Source organism: Euprymna scolopes, chromosome 37, assembly GCF_053919585.1.
Source record: "Euprymna scolopes isolate OS-2025 chromosome 37, ASM5391958v1, whole genome shotgun sequence".
Lineage (NCBI taxonomy): Eukaryota > Metazoa > Mollusca > Cephalopoda > Sepiida > Sepiolidae > Euprymna > Euprymna scolopes.
In genome coordinates, this window is record NC_136518.1 from 6,957,976 (window position 1) to 6,975,832 (window position 17,857).

At 33.6% G+C, this 17,857-nt stretch overlaps 1 long non-coding RNA gene across 1 annotated transcript in view; it reads right to left on the reverse strand.

Moving 5' to 3' along the window:
- Positions 1-14,875, reverse strand: part of LOC145261059 (uncharacterized) — a 255,210-nt gene extending 240,335 nt beyond the window's left edge. Inside the window, exon 1 of the long non-coding RNA XR_013864398.1 lies at positions 11,014-14,875. This is a non-coding gene — a long non-coding RNA (uncharacterized LOC145261059). The remainder of the gene's footprint in view (positions 1-11,013) is intronic.
- Positions 14,876-17,857: the final 2,982 nt, after the last annotated feature.

Sequence of the window (17,857 nt, forward strand, 5' to 3'; positions counted from 1 at the left end):
TAGGAAAATCGAGGCAAGAGTAACTCCACATGCCATTATCTTTGATGTTTACTGGTATTGCATTTAACTAAACTGAAATGGGATGTTATTTTAGCAATAAAGTCAGTTTCTTATAGATTGTGACATGTTATACTGTTCATTGTATACCCGGATTCCTCATGCAAGCTTTTTACATTCTTTGACAACTAGATTCCATCAATTCGATAGATTTCCACACCGACTGTCCAAAGAGAACATTGTTACCATGAACATCGTTCTGAATAATTGTGCAGTTTTTAATCCAGCAAATATTTTGTGCCATCTACAGAAACGGATGTCTACAATTACATCTACGTGCTGCTGGACCAAGCAGGTTTGGTTGCTTTATGGCATATCAACCCTTTTCTGGTTATTCGTCAAATCTTGGAAAAAGTGTTGATACTTCATGTTCTTTATACTTGAAAATACTTCATAGCGATTGGTTTGGTCATCTTTAAGATGACCTTGGAAATTGAACATGGTTGAGTTTTGCAAAGAGAAATAAAAACCAGAGGGTCAGGCACTCAGTATCACTCACCAATCCCCACTGATCACATTGCAGACAATTCATGGCTAGTCAATGACGACATCCCCCTAAGAACATCTATCCTCATGACCAAAGCAATCTTTTATCTATTTAGAATCCATGAAATTTGTCAAATTCATGTATTGGCCTTGATAAAATGCACTTCATCACTAAGCATCTAACCATTATTACTATTTAGTAATATGGCATATCAACCCTTTTGGGGTTATTTGGTGCTCATTTTAAGAATGCTTTGAAGTTCTTTATATCTTCAAGTATTTATTTATTCATGGTTTTGTGGAGAGAATTGTCTAAGCTTGCAGAACATGATTGACAAAAAGTAATTGAAAAATTGTGCATTTCAAGTTAGGAAACCAGTATCTTTAGACTGGCTATAATCTAGCACCAGCATTTTTTTTTTTTTTTACATCATAATAACCACTCAAGGCCCAGAGGCCACTGAAGGATACGAGTTAAAAGGGTACTGTAATGGAAATTTGATAAGTTATTTCAGCCAACATATCTTAAAACTTCACGTTGGGCTTTAAAACCAGGTCATTAGTCAACCAGTAAGCAGCTCCATGATGTGTTCCACAAACAAGCACTCCAGAGAAAACTCATGCCAAGGCAGAAAATGATTGTAAGAGCAAGAATCGCTGCGGTTTGCTTGATCTGTTAGACTTGTGTGCGGGACATTTGCTCAGTTGGCAGAGTGCTTGCCTTGCATGCAAGAGGCGAGGGTTTCAAATTCCAGTGATCACTGGAACAGTATCGCTGCACTAAAAGTGCTTAAAATTCATTCATGTTTAAACTTTCAATATGAATAGTAAAAAGTAGGTTTGCCATTAACCCACTGACTATGTAAAATGGCAAACTGTTAGTCATAAAAACTACCGTTTATCCTACTTAAAACTAAATTTCTGAATTAAAAAGTGAACCATGCATGGTACCCCCCCCCGAGTGCACTGAACAAGGCATAAAAAAAATTACTAAGTTCAGTTCCCCCCCCCTCCATATAGCCTCAAAAGTCCAAGGAATGTCAAATCCTGATGAAAATGAACAAACGGTGCAGTTTTAGGCTTTAACATGCGAGTTCTGCATCATGCAACAAAAAAAAAAAAAAAAAAAAAAAAAAAAAAAAAGACTAAGTCCATTTGCACTTCCAATTTAGCCCCAAAAGTCTAAGGCCTTAACATTTAAATTTAGTTCAGCACAATGCAAAATTGCTAAATAGACAATTTTACAAATATGGTAAAATAGTCTAAAATGGAGTGTTTTTATTAGCCCTAAAAGAGCCCCTGGGGCACACCCAAGATGTTATTGCGAAGTATGGACAAAATTGTAGAAATAAGTTACTTTTCAGAAAATTTTAAAATCCAAGGCATCAATTTTTTTTTTTTTTTTTTTTTTTAATAAGCACAAAGTGTCACTTTTAGACATTTTAATCTGAAAGGCACCCCTGGGGGAAGGAGCAGGAGGGGGGGGGGGCAACCGGAGTTTTCCTCCGGAAAATCTGTTACTTTTACTCATGTTTAATGCTGTGCAAAATTTTTAAAATTCCAAAGGATAGTTATTAAGACTGCAAACAGATGAACGGACAAGGTTGAATTTACAGGTCCACTCTTGTCGGGGGTGGGGGACCAAAAATCAAAGTTTCGCTTACATCAAGGACTTATTTAACCGTTTGGGCCTTCATAATTTATGACTCCTTAGAAAAAGAAAGTTACCCACAATTTAAAAATTAGACATTTAATGGATTATTTTTAAGCTTATCAAAAATCATAGACGAAATCATGCAAAAGTATGCAAGGGAACCTCTAGATAATTAGTTCCAGCTTGATTTTTGTATCTTGAAATTTGTATTCTTGAAGACATTTAACACAAATTTCATGTTTTAAGTGTAAAACCTGAACGAAATAAGAGCCAAATGATACATAATCTAATACCTGTAAGTACTTAGAACGTAATGCAATAATTATAATTAAAAAATAGGAAAAGGTGGGACCTTAGCTTTCCAGTGAGGCAATGTTTGAATTTTCTGAAACTTAATTTTTCAGTTTTTAATTATCCTTCAACTTTACAGAACTGGTTGTTTACATGCAGTTAATTTACGATTTAAGAAAAATAAACTCCACCCAACCCCCTTTACAAAAATTTCCGAGAGTATGATATAAATTAAGAAATTCTTCAATCTATATTCTTCAAATGTGTTATATTCGATTTTTAATTTATGGGCAGGTAAGTGAAAAAATTAAAGTCAAATAGTTTTCAGATAAAATCTCTACAAATATTTCCAGAAAATTACAAATTTTTTAATCAAATAAGATTTCGAAGTGATTTTAAAAGAATTTACTGCCTGAAAAATAGTTACTTATATTTTTCGTATCCTGGAAAATTTTTGTATGCAAAAAATTCCACATTTTCGTAAGCTGAAAATTTTGTAAGCAACTAAGTAGGGGTTCCACTATTTAGCAACATATGGCCATCCATTTTTTTCCTGTTGGAAAACAGGACACTTGGAAATTTTGCTAGTTTGGTAGATTAATTATGGTGTACAGTAGCGTCCAAAAGTTAAGGAACAATCGATCATTTTTTTAATGGCTTCTAACTTTATGAAAAAGAACATTTTTGGTGAATTTTCCAATGTTTAATAATGGTAGTTAAAAAAAATTTGATTTTAATAGTTTTTTTTTTTTTTTACATATAAATACATTTAATACTACAGGCGTTCAAAAGTTTAGGAACGTAGAAAATTAATACAAACGTTAACAATTTTAAAATTTTGACTCCGAATATTCAAAAAAGGCTATCTATACAAGAAAACAGCTTATTTGTGACCATTATGATGAAAAAAAGTCCATAGGGAGATTGCTAAAATATTGAAAAGGTCTAAAAGCGTTTTTCGGATTATTGAAAATAGAAAAGGTTTACCATTGACTGAATAGAAAAAAATCAGGCCGATCCCGAATAACTAAAAGGGAGGATAGAAAAATCCTCCGATCATCTCATTCTGATCGCTTTAAAACTGCGGCTTCGATATCCCGGGATTTTACATCCGAAACTGGACACAAGATTTCCCAACAAACAATCTCACGAAGATTAAACGAAGTTGGATTATTTTCAAGTCCATGCTAAAAGCCATTAATTTCTATTAATAAAAAGGCCAGATTGTTATTCGCCGAAAAACGTTTTGGGAAGAAAAAATGGGAAAAGGTTCATTTTACTGATGAATCTAAATTTAATCTTTTCGGATCAGACAGAAGACCACATGTCAAGAAAAAAAAAAAAAAAAAAAAAAAAAAAAAAAAAAAAAAAGAGAAAGAGAAAGACTGTCCCCTAAGTGCGTTAAAAGTACAGTAAAATTTGGAGGCAGCAGTATAATGGTATGGGGCATGATATCTTCAAAAGGAACTGGCCCCCTTGTGAGAATTCATGGAAAAGTTAATGCCTGAATGTACAGAGAATTGATTAGAGAACATGTGGTACCTAATCTTTCTAATTCTGATATCTTTATTCAAGACAACGCACTGTGCCATAAAGCACAAATAGTTTTAGAAGAGCTAAATAGATCCAATATTTGCGTTATGGATTGGCCAGCTCAGAGCCCAGACCTGAATCCAATTGAAAATGTTTGGAAAATTATTGGTGATAAGATCACAGAAAAAACCCCAAAAAAATCTTGATTTATGGGAATGTATAAAAACATCCTGGAATAATATTTCACCTATAACATGTGAACGATTGGTTCTGTCTTGTAGCAAAAGATGCCATAGTGTGATTGAAAACAAGGGGCTTTTCACTAAATACTGAAAAGATTATTTTTTCATAATGAATTTCCCTCGTTCCTTAACTTTTGGACGCCTGTAGTTTAAATTTATTTATATGTAAAAAAAAAAAAAAAAAAAAAAAAGACTAATGTGTATAAAAAAAATCAAAGATTTTTCTTTAACTACCATTATTAAACATTGGAAAATTCAAATTTTTCATAGATAAAGTTAGAAGCCATTAAAAAAAAAAAAAAAAGATCGATCGTTCCTTAACTTTTGGACGCTACTGTATATTAATTTTGCTAGTTTGGTAGATTATCATGGCGGTGTTAATGGTTTTATTCATAATCACATCGGTCACCAATCTTGTAGAGGACAGGGTTGCCTTTTGATGTGTAGTTGGCAAAAAGCATCCTCTATTAATAGAAGTGTCTTGCTGCCATGAAGACAAAATATGCAAATATAATTAAAACTAAAATTTATTTACATCATAGGTATAATTACGTTATTTTCATGGCAAGTGTTCTGAGCTTCAATCTATGATTCCATCTCACCAAACTTTCACAAGAAACACTGTCTAGCAAAAAACACTATCATTAATTTCCCATTGCCTAAACCTAAATGTAGATTTCATGAGCAAAGCTTTCTTAGCACTGCACGCCTATGGAATTGTCTTCAGTTTTCCTGCTTTCCAGCTGACTACAATATGGTTGGCTTCAAGTCTAATGTAAACAAATTTTACATGAACCGCTCCATTTAAGTTCAAATTTACCGAATTTCCATTACTAACGATTACTATATTGTCCAATTTCTACTGTACTCTCTAAACCTTATCCTCGAGTGGCCTCGTGGCCTTAAGTGGTGGTGTCCATGTAAAAAGAAAAAAATTGTGAAGGTTTAGTTATGAACAATGTTACTTGTGTTTTGACCTCCGGAGTTCTTGAACATTGGTTTGGCCATTGCCAAAACCGAAGAGCGTTGTATGGAGGTTCAGTGAAAAGAGAATACAAACCAGAAGTGAAGGCGTTATGCCACCTTGTGACAATAATATTGCCAGAGTTAGAGGGCGATAGTAATGGTTGCTCTAAAATCATCTATTGTGCATGCTTGCGTGGAGAACTTGATTCCCATAAATATAAACTATTCCTGGGCTTGTCAAATTATTTTTCAATGCATATTCAGTATCAACATTATGGAAAAAAAGCACTTGTGCATTATTTTAATGTTTAAGAATTCCTTTTAGAACAGAATACAATTCAGGAAGACCCTAAAATTTTTCAGAAGATTTCTGAAAATACTTCAATACCTTGAATATTTGCAATATGGGGGGGGGGCATGAAACAAAACAATGTGGAACCCACATGCAAATGGAATCTTATGAGTTTTTAATTGAGAGTCACCTTTTATCAAGGCTCGAATGCTATTCGAGGCTAAGGGTTAATGAATATATGGTGGTAGTGTAGTAATCGTTCAGTGTAAATTGGTAGAATTTGATTATGGGTACGACTCCAACTTGTTTACATTGGATTTGAAGGCGACCATGTTTTATTCAACCAGAAATCAGCCCAGCAGAAGTGTTCCACAGGCGGGCAGTTCTGGGAAAGCCGTGTTCATGGAATCTGCGTTTAGATTTTGGGCACAGAGTGGGGGAAATTGTTGATAGCTGTAGCTAGTCAAGTGTTTTGTGAAAGTTAAGTTTGGCAAGGAGAAGCTATAGATTGGAGTTCAGTTGAGCATTTGCCATGAAAATAGCTAATGAGCAGAGAAAGGCTTGCAAATGTCTATTGTGGAAAAGAGGTTGCAGAATAAAACCACGAAAAATATATCCAGTTTGGTAGAAAAGTAACTTATCTTGCTTTTGATAACATTTGTTATATTTGTTTTTTGACAACTTTTTCGAATCTATGTGTAATACAAACCCAAACTAGGTTTGTATTACTGTACACAAATTCGAAAAAGTTGTAAAAAAACAACAAATATATAACAAATGTTATCAAAAGAAAGTTACCTTTCTACCAAACTGGATGTTTTTAGTGTTTTTATTCAATGTAACATGTTTATTCAGCTCGAAAAATAGTGTTTACCGATGTATTGGAAAACTTAAACTGGCGGCCGGCCGACTCTTTGACACGGTAAGTTTGGGAAAAGGAATTAAAAATAAAATTAGACAAAATACGGTTAAAACCCCGCTTAACATGTTACCGTGACAGGCGGACATATTCAGTTGGCTTTTAACAGTATTGTTATTTTTAATTCCTTTTTCCAAACTTACCGTGTCTAAGAGTCGGCGGCCATTTTAAATTTTCCAATACATCGGTAAACACTATTTTTCGAGCTGAATAAACATGTTACATTGAATAAAAACACTAAAACATATCCAGTTAGGTAGAAAAGTAACTTACCTTGCCTTTGATAACATTTGTTTTTTTTTTTGATACATTTTTCGAATGCAAACCCAAAACATTACTAACATTTAATTTTTAATTAAGAAAAAAGTTGCCGAACTTTAAGTTTTCATCTAATAAAAATATCGTTGGTTCGTTAATTTTTTCGCGTGAAGACTACATTTTGTATTATGTTGTCAACTTTGTTACATTAAAAAATTCGTCGCCGCTTTCTTTTAAGGTTTTGGTTAAAAAATATCGCGTCCTAAATTAGAAACAATGAATCTTAGTAAATGAGTTGTCCCTCTGCAGTGACAAATTGTAAAAAGTGCCAAGTTGTTGACCCTTCAAAGTTGCAATTCGAAGTTTGATTAAAATGTTTGAATAACAATTTTAGTTTATAAAAAAAAAAAAAAAAATCCAATGTTGCTTTTATTACAAAATTGGATTAATTTTTTTTTTTTACGCAGACTTAAATGTTTTTACAATTAATATTGATAGATTTTTATACAATGTTATGGTTTCCAAATATTTCTGTTCGAAAAAAAAAAAAAAAAAAAAAATGGTACGTCTACCCTTTATCGCCGAAACTGGACACGCCATTTTCTTTCACGCACCTGCTGTTAAAATTCAAGGGAGAAATCAGTATTTTAAACTATGTACGAAACATGAAATAAAATTAAACTGGAGAACGATTGCTCCCTGAAAGAATTAACCTAAAATTAAATGAAAAACTTTCCTGTTTTCATTAAATCGAAACATTTCCCAAATAAACAATTATGGATATCTAGGCACCGCCAAAACTGGGGGGGCAGGTCAGTACTTTTTGACGGACCGTCTTTTTAAAAATCTACCAAAAATCAGGTAATTATCCGATCAATACGAAATTTTCAGCGATTATTAGGAGAAGAATGAACTTTATAACAGTGTACTTATTTTTCATAAACGATATTTATATATATATATTTTTTTGCTTACAAAACCCCCCCTTGTTTTGAAGTGGGAACAAATATGCTTAAAATAATCATCTGAAACTGAAATCAACATATTGTGTTGTTGTAAGGGACAGAATTATAGATTAAAAAAAAAAAAAAAAAAAAAATTGTTTGCATACCTTATTTTGACGTCTGAATATCAGAACTTCGATTGTGTTTAATTATCCCGCTTTTGAGTTTTGAAGTGTGAAATTCGGTGAATATGTTAAGTAAAATAATTAATTTAAGTTAAGCAAAACAAAAAAAAAAAATTTTTTTAATATTTATACGAAAAAAGCTATTTTAAAATTTTTGATAAATAAATTAACAATTTTTTTTAGCGAGCCGAATAATGCATGACCATTATTAAACAGGGCATGCTTTGAATAATCGATACCAAAAAAAAAAATTCGATAAATATTGTGCCCTTTGTGTTAAAAATAGCATCATTTTTTTCGATCCCGTTTGAAAACGTTTGCCGCCTTTCGACTACGGTGGACCAAACGCGCTGAAATAATTTTTTTTTATTCAGCTTTAAATTGCCCCCCCCCATTTTTGGGAGCCTGCCCCCCACACACATACACATTAAAAACCAAACGCATACAAATGGTCACCCATCTGGTACTGGCCAGCCTCAGCTTAATAATACATTGAAATTTTCGTCACTGAAAAATAAGTTTTTTTTGGCCTGTTTGGTCTTCCATAGTTTTCTTATCATCCAAAGAAAACGTAAACAGAGTCGATCTGAACTCTACGTCAACGCGAAATATTTGGTTACCTATATGAATAAGTGGAATTATTTGAAATTCAGGTACTTATAATATTTTTGCATATTTTCTTAGAAAATCATCCTAAATCTTAGTTAGACAATAAATAAATTAATTATTTCAAAAACCCTTTTTTTTAAATATTTAAGTACGTTTTTTGTGCAAGACAAAAAATGTCAATTGTTAACTTTTTGGGAAAATTTAACATTTAAAATTGAATTAAAAACAATAGAAAAAGTTTTACATTATTCTGTTTTCTATATGATAAAATTCAGGGTTTTATCTTTCTGGAAAAAAAAAGTTACTCAGAAATAATGGATTTTAATAAATGTAATTTCGTTTTAAAAAACAACAACAACTTGATTTTTCGGCCATTTTTGGCGGTGCCTAGTTCTTTCACTTTACTTTTCATAGTTCTTTCCTGAAGTTTATCTTCATGTTTTTATTTATTTCTAACTTCGGCCATAGTTTAAAAGACCGATTTCTCCCTGATTCTAATCGACAGGTGCTCGAAATAAAATGGCGTCTCCAGTTTCGGCGATAAAGTGTAGAAGCACCGAAAAAAATATTTAACCAAGAAAAAATTGGAGTTATCGCTCCCTAACAATGGCGCTCGCCCGAATACTACAGAAGTACCTTTTGCTTATTAATTGTTAGGTAAAAGCAGTCACAAAACATCCTCCCCATGTTAAGAATGGCTTTGTAAATAACGTCATTTCAGCGCGGTAACAAATGCACAAATACCAATGTTTGGTGTTTATGTCCGAATGAATCAGCAAAATATAGAAACATCTTCAATGTGAACCATTTTGTCAGCGTATTCTTTGAACATTCGCCATTTCCGGTGAAAACTGATTACGAAAGTATTGCAATTTTCGGGTTTGTATTACTGTACACAGATTCGAAAAAGTTGTAAAAAAATATATAACAAATAAATGTTATCAAAGGCAAGAGAAGTTACTTTTCTACCAAACTGGATATAATTTTGGTGTTTTTTTTATTCAATTTAACATGTTTATTCAGCTCGAAAAGCATACAGTGTTTACCGATGTATTGGAAAATTCAAGATGGCGGCCGATTCTCTCTTTAACACGGTAAGTTTGGAAAAAGGTGTAATAAAAAACCGGTTAAAATACTGTTAGAAACTCTAACAATGTTACCGTGACATAGGTTGACATATTCGGCGGGTTTTTAATAGTATGTTGTATAGTTTTTTATTTATAACACCTTTTCCCAAACTTACCGTGTTAAAGAGGGTGTGGAGACGCCATCTTGAATTTTCCAATACATCGGTAAACACTGTTTTTCGAGCTAAATAAATATGTTACATTGAATAAAAAAAAATATATACATTTAGGTAGAAAAGTAACTTATCTTGCCTTTGATAACATGTTAGATATTTGACAACTTTTTCGAATCTATGTGTACAGTAATACAAACCCCAATTTTCTTATCCATGTTCGGCATTTGTACAAAATGCCTTCCAAGTGGAGGGAGGGGGGGGTAGCAAAGATTAAGAGTCAAATATAATGTACAAGTATGTGCTAGTTGGTTTATGAAAAGTTAAAGACAAATTTGATCAAATTTTTTGGCGGACCTGAATGAAACGTTACAATTTAAGCGATTCACGTTAAGTCACGAAATAAAGTTAATTTTCCTGCCAATATGAAAGTTATAGACGATAATCCTAAGAGAAAACGTGAAAAGGAATTAGTTTTACGGCAGGAGGGGGCGTTTAGGCCCCGATTTTTGGTATTATACAAACACCGTGACAGCGTTAGGGTTAGGGGTAAGGTTAGGGGTAGGGGTAATTCGCTGTCACGGTGTTTGTATAGTTTTACCCGATTTTTTAATGGGGAAATCCTTCCATAACTTAGATACATGTCTATTTTAGCTTTTAAAACTTTACTAACTTGCATAAGCACAGTTAATATCACAGGTTGGAAGGCTTGAAATGTAAAAGGTTACAAGATTCGGCACTTGTACAGTTTAATAAAGACATTAAAAAAAATGAAAATATTGAATATTGAAAATTGTACGTATCCGTTTTGAACTGAAGATTTCCGAAAAAAAAAATTCACTTAATTTGGTAAAGTAGGTTTTTTTTTTTTTTTTTTTTTTTTTTTTTTTTACAGCAGAAAAATACGTCACGTTGAAGATATACATCTTTGAATATTTTAAATTGTTTGAATTTTTAGAACACGCCACGGGGAAGATAATTCAATTTAAAGCACCAAAACTCTCCCCCCCCCATCTTTAATTCTAGCTTTTCTTCCTAAAAATCGAAACTTTTGCTCGGTATCTTTTTTTTTTTTTTTTTTTTTTTTACAGCGAAAAACAAAATTAAAACTTTATGAAATTTTTTTAGAACTTCATTCCATAACGGATACGTACAATATAACCTTTTCGATATTTTCATTTTTTAATGTCTCGATTAAACTGTACAAGTACCAAAGTTTCAATATAAACTGCTTCGATGTTTCGATATTTGATTTTTCAAATTATCGAATGAAATTCGAAATATGAGTATTCGGAAAAATATCGCTCTACATAAAGTTGGTTGATGATATCACTTACCGGCACCCTCGAGAATAGCAAGAGCCAAGGAGAAATATTTGAGTGCTGCAGTTGATGTTGATAGTTACGTTCGCTTTGTTTGATTGAGATTATAAAGTGATTGTGCAGAAGAGCACGTGGGTGTTTTTCTTTTTTTTTTTTTAATCAGTCCAGCATTTTATGACAGGAAGTATTATCATAACTTTACCCGACCATCGAAGTGTTATTTTTTACCTATGCCATAGGTAGCAAACTTGTTTTGCTACTTTACAGTGGAAATTCTCCACAGTATAAAGTAAAACCAATGGTATCTACTTATGTCGCAATAACGAACATATCAAAAAATTACAAAATAAGATAAAAAATTAAGTTTTCAAACAAGTTTGAAAAATCTGGTAATTGAGCATAACACCATGCGCCAATTAAATTGTGTACAACTTAATTGGGATACTCCTAGTTATCCTTAGGAGTATTTGAGATGAAAACTATGGTAGTTTAACAGCAACTCACCTATTGACGTATAGGTTATTGTGTCTGCTGAAAACGATTCAATATTTAGATTTGGGGCAGACAGTTTTCTAGACATTTTATTCCAGAGTAAAAATTGGAGGTGATCACCATTCTTAACATGGGGAGGAAATGGCGTTTTGTAACATGCACATTAGTACTTGTTTGTGAAGAAAAACGACCAGTGAAAACAATTACATTGATAACTGTCTTAATGGCCAGAAAATTAATCTTCTGCTTCAAATTTAAGTGGGATATTCGTTTTCAGCATACCCAAAAACCTAGAAAAGTTAAGTTTACAGTGAATGCCGAATTGCAGTTAAAATACCAAAATTACATTAAGTTTTAGGTTGGTTCAAATACTGTAAAAGCAGCTAATTTTCGGATTCCTTTTCCTAGTTTATGTAACTTCACATGTGACAAGCCGAACTTCTGTGCTTGTCACAGACAAACAATTCTTGCATTTATTTCAGCAAACAGTACTTTTATGTTAGAGATGATCAGTTATGTTTTTGGATCCGTAGTGCTGTGGTTAGAGTACTTTGATTTCAGTTGTAAGCAATATTCTTCAGAAGACTGAAAGGTTCAGTCCCGTGTGGGTAGCCAAAAATACAATTGTGATTACTTAGGACCTCTATCCAGTCATAACCAACTGGAAGGAGAGCATGTTACCCTCATGCAGGAAAAGGGTTCCGTTGAAGATTCGTGCAAATTCCAAGTTAACATGAAGGTCGAAGGTTACAACCAAAACGTGAAAAGGACTCAAAACTATTCCAAAAACAAAGTTCTTAACATAAATGCTGTATTTTTCGTTTTAAATTGTTAAGACTTACTATGTGTATATCAAGTAACAACATGTGCAGATTTCAAAGTATTTTAAATTTACAAAGTTTACCCCTTTAAAGCAAAGGTTCACTTTATATAAGTGAATATAAAAATGATCGCTAAGTTCTAAAGCACACGAGTAACAAGTTCATGGTTCTAAAAAAAAAAAAAAAAAAAAAAAAAAATAAAGTAAAAGTCATTGTTAAACATTTTAGTATTTTTTTTTGTTCTAATGCACTTACTGATCCACGCTATTAAAATATTTCCAAGTTTAAAGTTGATATATTTTTTATTCAATTGTAAGGTTAAAGTATAGAATAGGTACAAAACACCCATCCCTCCCCCATGTTAAGAATGGCTTTTTAAACATTTAAGCACGGATCAATAACTGCACTAGTACCTTTTTATTTTAACTGCAACTCAACATTAACCTTTAAGTTGACTTAAATGTTCTCAGGTATGCTGAAGATGAATATCACATTTAAGTTTGTAGCAGACAAGTAGCTTTCTAGATATTCAAGACTTATTCAATGTATTCCATTGATTCATTAGCGGCCATGTTCCCCCACCCAACTGAACAAATACTGATGTGTTACAAGACACCATGATAATGGCAACTGACGCTCCAAATCATTAATACATTGGAATAAAATGTCTTAAAACTTATCTGCCACAAATTTGAATGTGATGTTATTTTTCTTCAGATCTGGAAAACTAAGTCATTTTGAAGGCAAGTGGGTGCTTGTACACTTTTGCCAAGCTATTTTAAGTTTTTACAGGTTAAAATTCAAGCTTCACGATATTTTATTAAATTGTTAGGTGGAAGGACAGAGTTACAGAACACCCTCTTCCATGTTAAGAGCTTTCAAAATGTTATTTCAGCACTGGCAAAAGTGCACAAGTACTGGCAAGTGTTGAGTTGCAGTTAAAGTAAAAATTTATCCCTTTCAAAAGTGGGAAATAACTTTATGCTGAATATAAGAGCGTTGTAGTCTACTTAAATTGGTGGGAGGACTTCCTATCATTCACAAAAATGAATGACGATTTCTCCAGAGTAGTTATTCATTTCGCATATAAAACAGTTGAAAAGTTACTTGGCATAAGGTAGGATAGAACAAGTAACCATTTTTTAGTATTTTCAAAATACTAAGTTTCAGTATATTTTATATTTTGTATTGTCACCCCAGACTTATTGTTAAACATTTTTATAAGGTCCTGGTTTTCTGGCGAAATAAAAGAGGGGGTCTGCTGAAATCAAGTGGGACACGTTGGGTTAACATCAGCAACGCATGTTCAGGTATAAAACATTCAGAAATTCTTACCTCTTTCAGTTTAGTTTTTGCCGGAGATGGGACATCCTAACCGATGCGAGACATTCACTAGCTATTTCAGGGGATTCAAACCATCCCTTTAAGTACAATTGCAATCAAGTAATCTTGCGCTTGGTTCAGAGAGTATATTCAAGTAGCTTTAGTTCTTTTTCATTAGCCGAAGTAGAGTAAAAGGCTTTCCAGAATGTAGAAATCTCCAGTGAAGGGATGGGATTTTGCTGCTTGTTGAGTTGTCTGAAGCACGTCCATCGAGGGGGGGTACAAGGTGAGAGTTTAGTAGTTGTAAAATAGTCGCAAGTATCAACATTGCAGCAAGGAGACCAGTTGGAGCTTGATTAATAGTGCAAGACCTGCTTGACTTGAGGCTGGCTAACAGCGAGCCAGATGTGGCAACACTACTCCATGCATAGAGTAATAGTGGCTTTGTAAATATACAGGATGCTCTCTGGCGAGTGATTTTTAGCACAGCAGAAGCCTTTGAAGCTTTTACAATGGCCTCGGTGTATCTGTTCCAAAACGGTGAACTCTTGGGTTGTTATTCGTTATGGAAATTGCAATCTTCAAATAATCTTTAAAAGCATGGCTTTTTTTTTTTTTTTTTTTTTTTTTTTTTGCCACTAATGCCAACAGCAGAAGCCTTTAAAGCTTTTACAATGGCCTCGGTGTATCTGTTCCAAAACAGATTTCCTGTGAATTGGAAGGCAAGGAGTTTGAATGGTAAACTGTTGGATTGTTATTTGTCATGGTTATAGTGTTTTGGAAGTTGTAGAATTGCAATCTTCAAAAACATGGCCAGTTAAAGGTGTTTTTTTTTTTTTTTTTTTTTTTTAAGCCATTAATGCCAACAACCTTTCAACATCCTCAAAACTCAGTAAAAAGACCATGTCAGTCTTATATAGATTTGTGGCCTCATTCAACACAATTATGATTGGCCAATAACAAAACAAGCTGCAAATTACCATATCGTTCATATGCAAATAAGTCTCTCACTTGTCAGACACATCTTGCCAAACAGCGCCACCTATAGCAACAAGCCATCTTCTCTAAACTATCAATTACTAAAGGGGACATAACTCCTTATCATGGAATAACAATTCATCAACAGACACATTCTACCTTAACCTTTTAGCTAGGAAGAAAGTGTAATATCTTTTCTGCTTTCAGTAAGTGAAAGAGAAATCGTTCTAGACTGACGCAAATTTTATATTTGCCTCAATTTAGAATGGTGACACATTTTGGGGAGCTGAATTTTCCTACATTAAAATCTGACATGTTTAACTGCACTTGATAGGCAAGTATTTTTTTTTTTTTTTTTTTTTTTTTTTTACAAAGAAGTCACCTCTTATCAAGGCCCGGACGCTACTCAAGGATGAGAGTTAATGAGTGCATGGTAGTCAATGGGACGATTTTGTAGTAATCTTTAGTAATGGAAATTTGGTAAATTGGATTACTTAAGGGGATGGTTCATCAAGAACTTGTTTACGTTGGACTTGAAGACAACCATATTGTAGTCAGCTGGAAAGCAAGCAAATGGAAGAGTTCAACAGGTGTTTGACATTACATTTTGGAGTTCATGTTTCCTTAAATGAAATGTAACTGCAATACCTGCAACACTCATGCAACCCCAGATCATGACATTCCGACGACCATGCTTGACTGTAGGCATGACACACCTATCTCTGTACTCCTCACCTAGTCGCCACCACACATGCTTAAAGCCATCAGAACCAAACAAATTAAATTTCGTCTCATGAGACCATAGGACATGGTTCTAGTAATCTATGGGCTTTGTTGACATGTCTTCAGCAAATTGTTTATGGGCTTTCTTGTGTATTGCCTTCAGAAGAGGCTTCCTCTTGGGGTGACAGCCATGCACACCAATTTGAGGAGTACAAAGATAAGTGTGCCAAGCATGGTGGTGGGAATGTCATGGTCTGGGGCTGCATGAGTGCTGCAGGTATTGGAGAGTTACATTTTATTGAGGGAAACATGTCAAACATTGCAGCAGAGCATGATCCCCTCCCTCCAGAAACTGGGCCGCAGAGCAGCGTTCCAGCATGACAATGACCCAAAAAACACACATCCAAGACAACCACTGTTTTACTGAAGAGGCTGAGGGTAAAGGTGAGGTTTTGTATAATGATGGTGGTTACACAAAATATTGAGCGTTGACATGTTGTATGTTAATATTGACAACTTTTCGTAAGGGGTGTACTCACTGTTGTTGCTAGGGATTTAGCTTTTAGTGGTTATATTTTGAGTAATTTTAAGGGGAAAATAAATTAACTCTGAGAAATGTGAGGGATATACTCACTTTTGTGACATACTGTATATATATATATATATATATATATATATCATTGAATCCCTATAAACTGCCACTAACTGTTATATAACTTTTTTGATTCAAGTATGATGAATTTCATATTGTTTGTTTTTTGTGATGCATTAACCTGTAAAATTTATTGTATATTTTGCAAACTTCTCTCTGATGAGAAGAATTGCATTCTTTGAAACTTCATGGAATAAGGATTTTCTTGTTTATTTGTACTCCTTGTCAGATAATTATAATTTTGTACTCCTTTCGTACAGGTTTATAATGTGTTTTAGAAAATTTGAATAAATTTTCAATCACAAGATTTTATTTTATTTTATATTATACTAGCGGGGTACACTGTGTTGCCCGTGTGTGAAGTGATAGTGGTGGGGGGGTCAAAACAGCAGTTCAGCCCGGGTGGAAAGAAGTGTTAAAAAAAAAAATGTGAAAGTAGCGGGGGCAGGGGGGGGTCAAAACAACAGTAGGCAGCCCGGGGGTGGGGGTGTTAAATTTAAGAACATTTTTTTAGAATATAAAAACATGTTAAGTTGTGGGTGTGAATTTTTAGATTAAAGAAAATAATCATTTCACACCAAACACTTAGTTTAAAGTAAACTTAGTTAAAAAAAAGAAAGTTTTATTTGAAGTTTTATTATTTTAAGTGATTTGAGTGAAATTAAAACATTTTTTTCATTTTAACTCAGTTTAATTCAAGTATCGTAATATTCCAGTTTTATATTGCAATTATAATATGTATTTTAAAAATATACGCACACACATAAATTTTCCAATCTTATAAATAAACTTCTTTCCAGTCAACGAAAAAAAAAAAATTCAGAAATTTATGTGTGGGGTTGGAACCTACAGACCACATTATGCAAAAAGAAACAACAAAAAAACAGTAAATTTTCAAGTCTTATAAAATTATTTGCAGTTAATAAAAAAAAAATAATAAATTTACGTGCAGAGTTTGAACCTATAGACCACGTCATGCAAAAAAAAAAAACACACTATCAACTTACCCACAGTAGAATTTTCACGGCCCATTGTTCTATCATTGTTGCTAAGCGATGACATGGAAAAAATGTCTTTACCAATGATAGATAAATCAAAATAACGGTTTCGATTATCGGTTATTGTCGGAGGTATTCTGAGACAAAACTTAACTAAGATCACTTCCAGACTTATACACTAAAGTTCTGTAAATTTTAAAGAAAATCTGTTCAGCCGTTTTGGAGTCTATAAGGAACGAACTCACACATACAGATAAAGTCGCATTTATATAATTGTATATATATATATATATATATATATATATATATATATATATATATATATGATTGCAACGTCTTGTCAGACGAGTGCCACTCCCTCAGACACTTAAAAGTCCATGAGCCCCAAAAATGACTTCCATTGCCACGGGACCATTTTAATAGACAAATGCCTGAGGGAGTATCTATACAAAGATGATGTTACAGAGTCCTAGCTTTGTACGACAGCTAAGTCTCTCTCTCGGTTCAAAATGTTGAAATCCAGCAACAAGCAAGAGCAAGATAGCCAGCAACAAGTTAAACTGCAGACCAGCTTAATGCGGGTACTGGTCTCCCACTTCATGGTTTTTTAAATCAGAGATTTGCTTCTCCTAGAAAGGTTGCTTTCACCATGGCTTACGGGAGCCCTCTCCACCCCATCACACACATACACACACACAAACACACACGGTGCTAGTTGGCCGTTGACTCCGAAAAAGGGTTCATTCGCCCTTTGTAAGGTCTTGTTTTTAATCCTTCAGGGAGACTAGCCACCCTCCTCACCAAACAAGTCTGGTGGGGGAACCAGTTTAGTCGCCGGTGGCCCGACCATGAGGCAGGTAGTACTGGGTTAC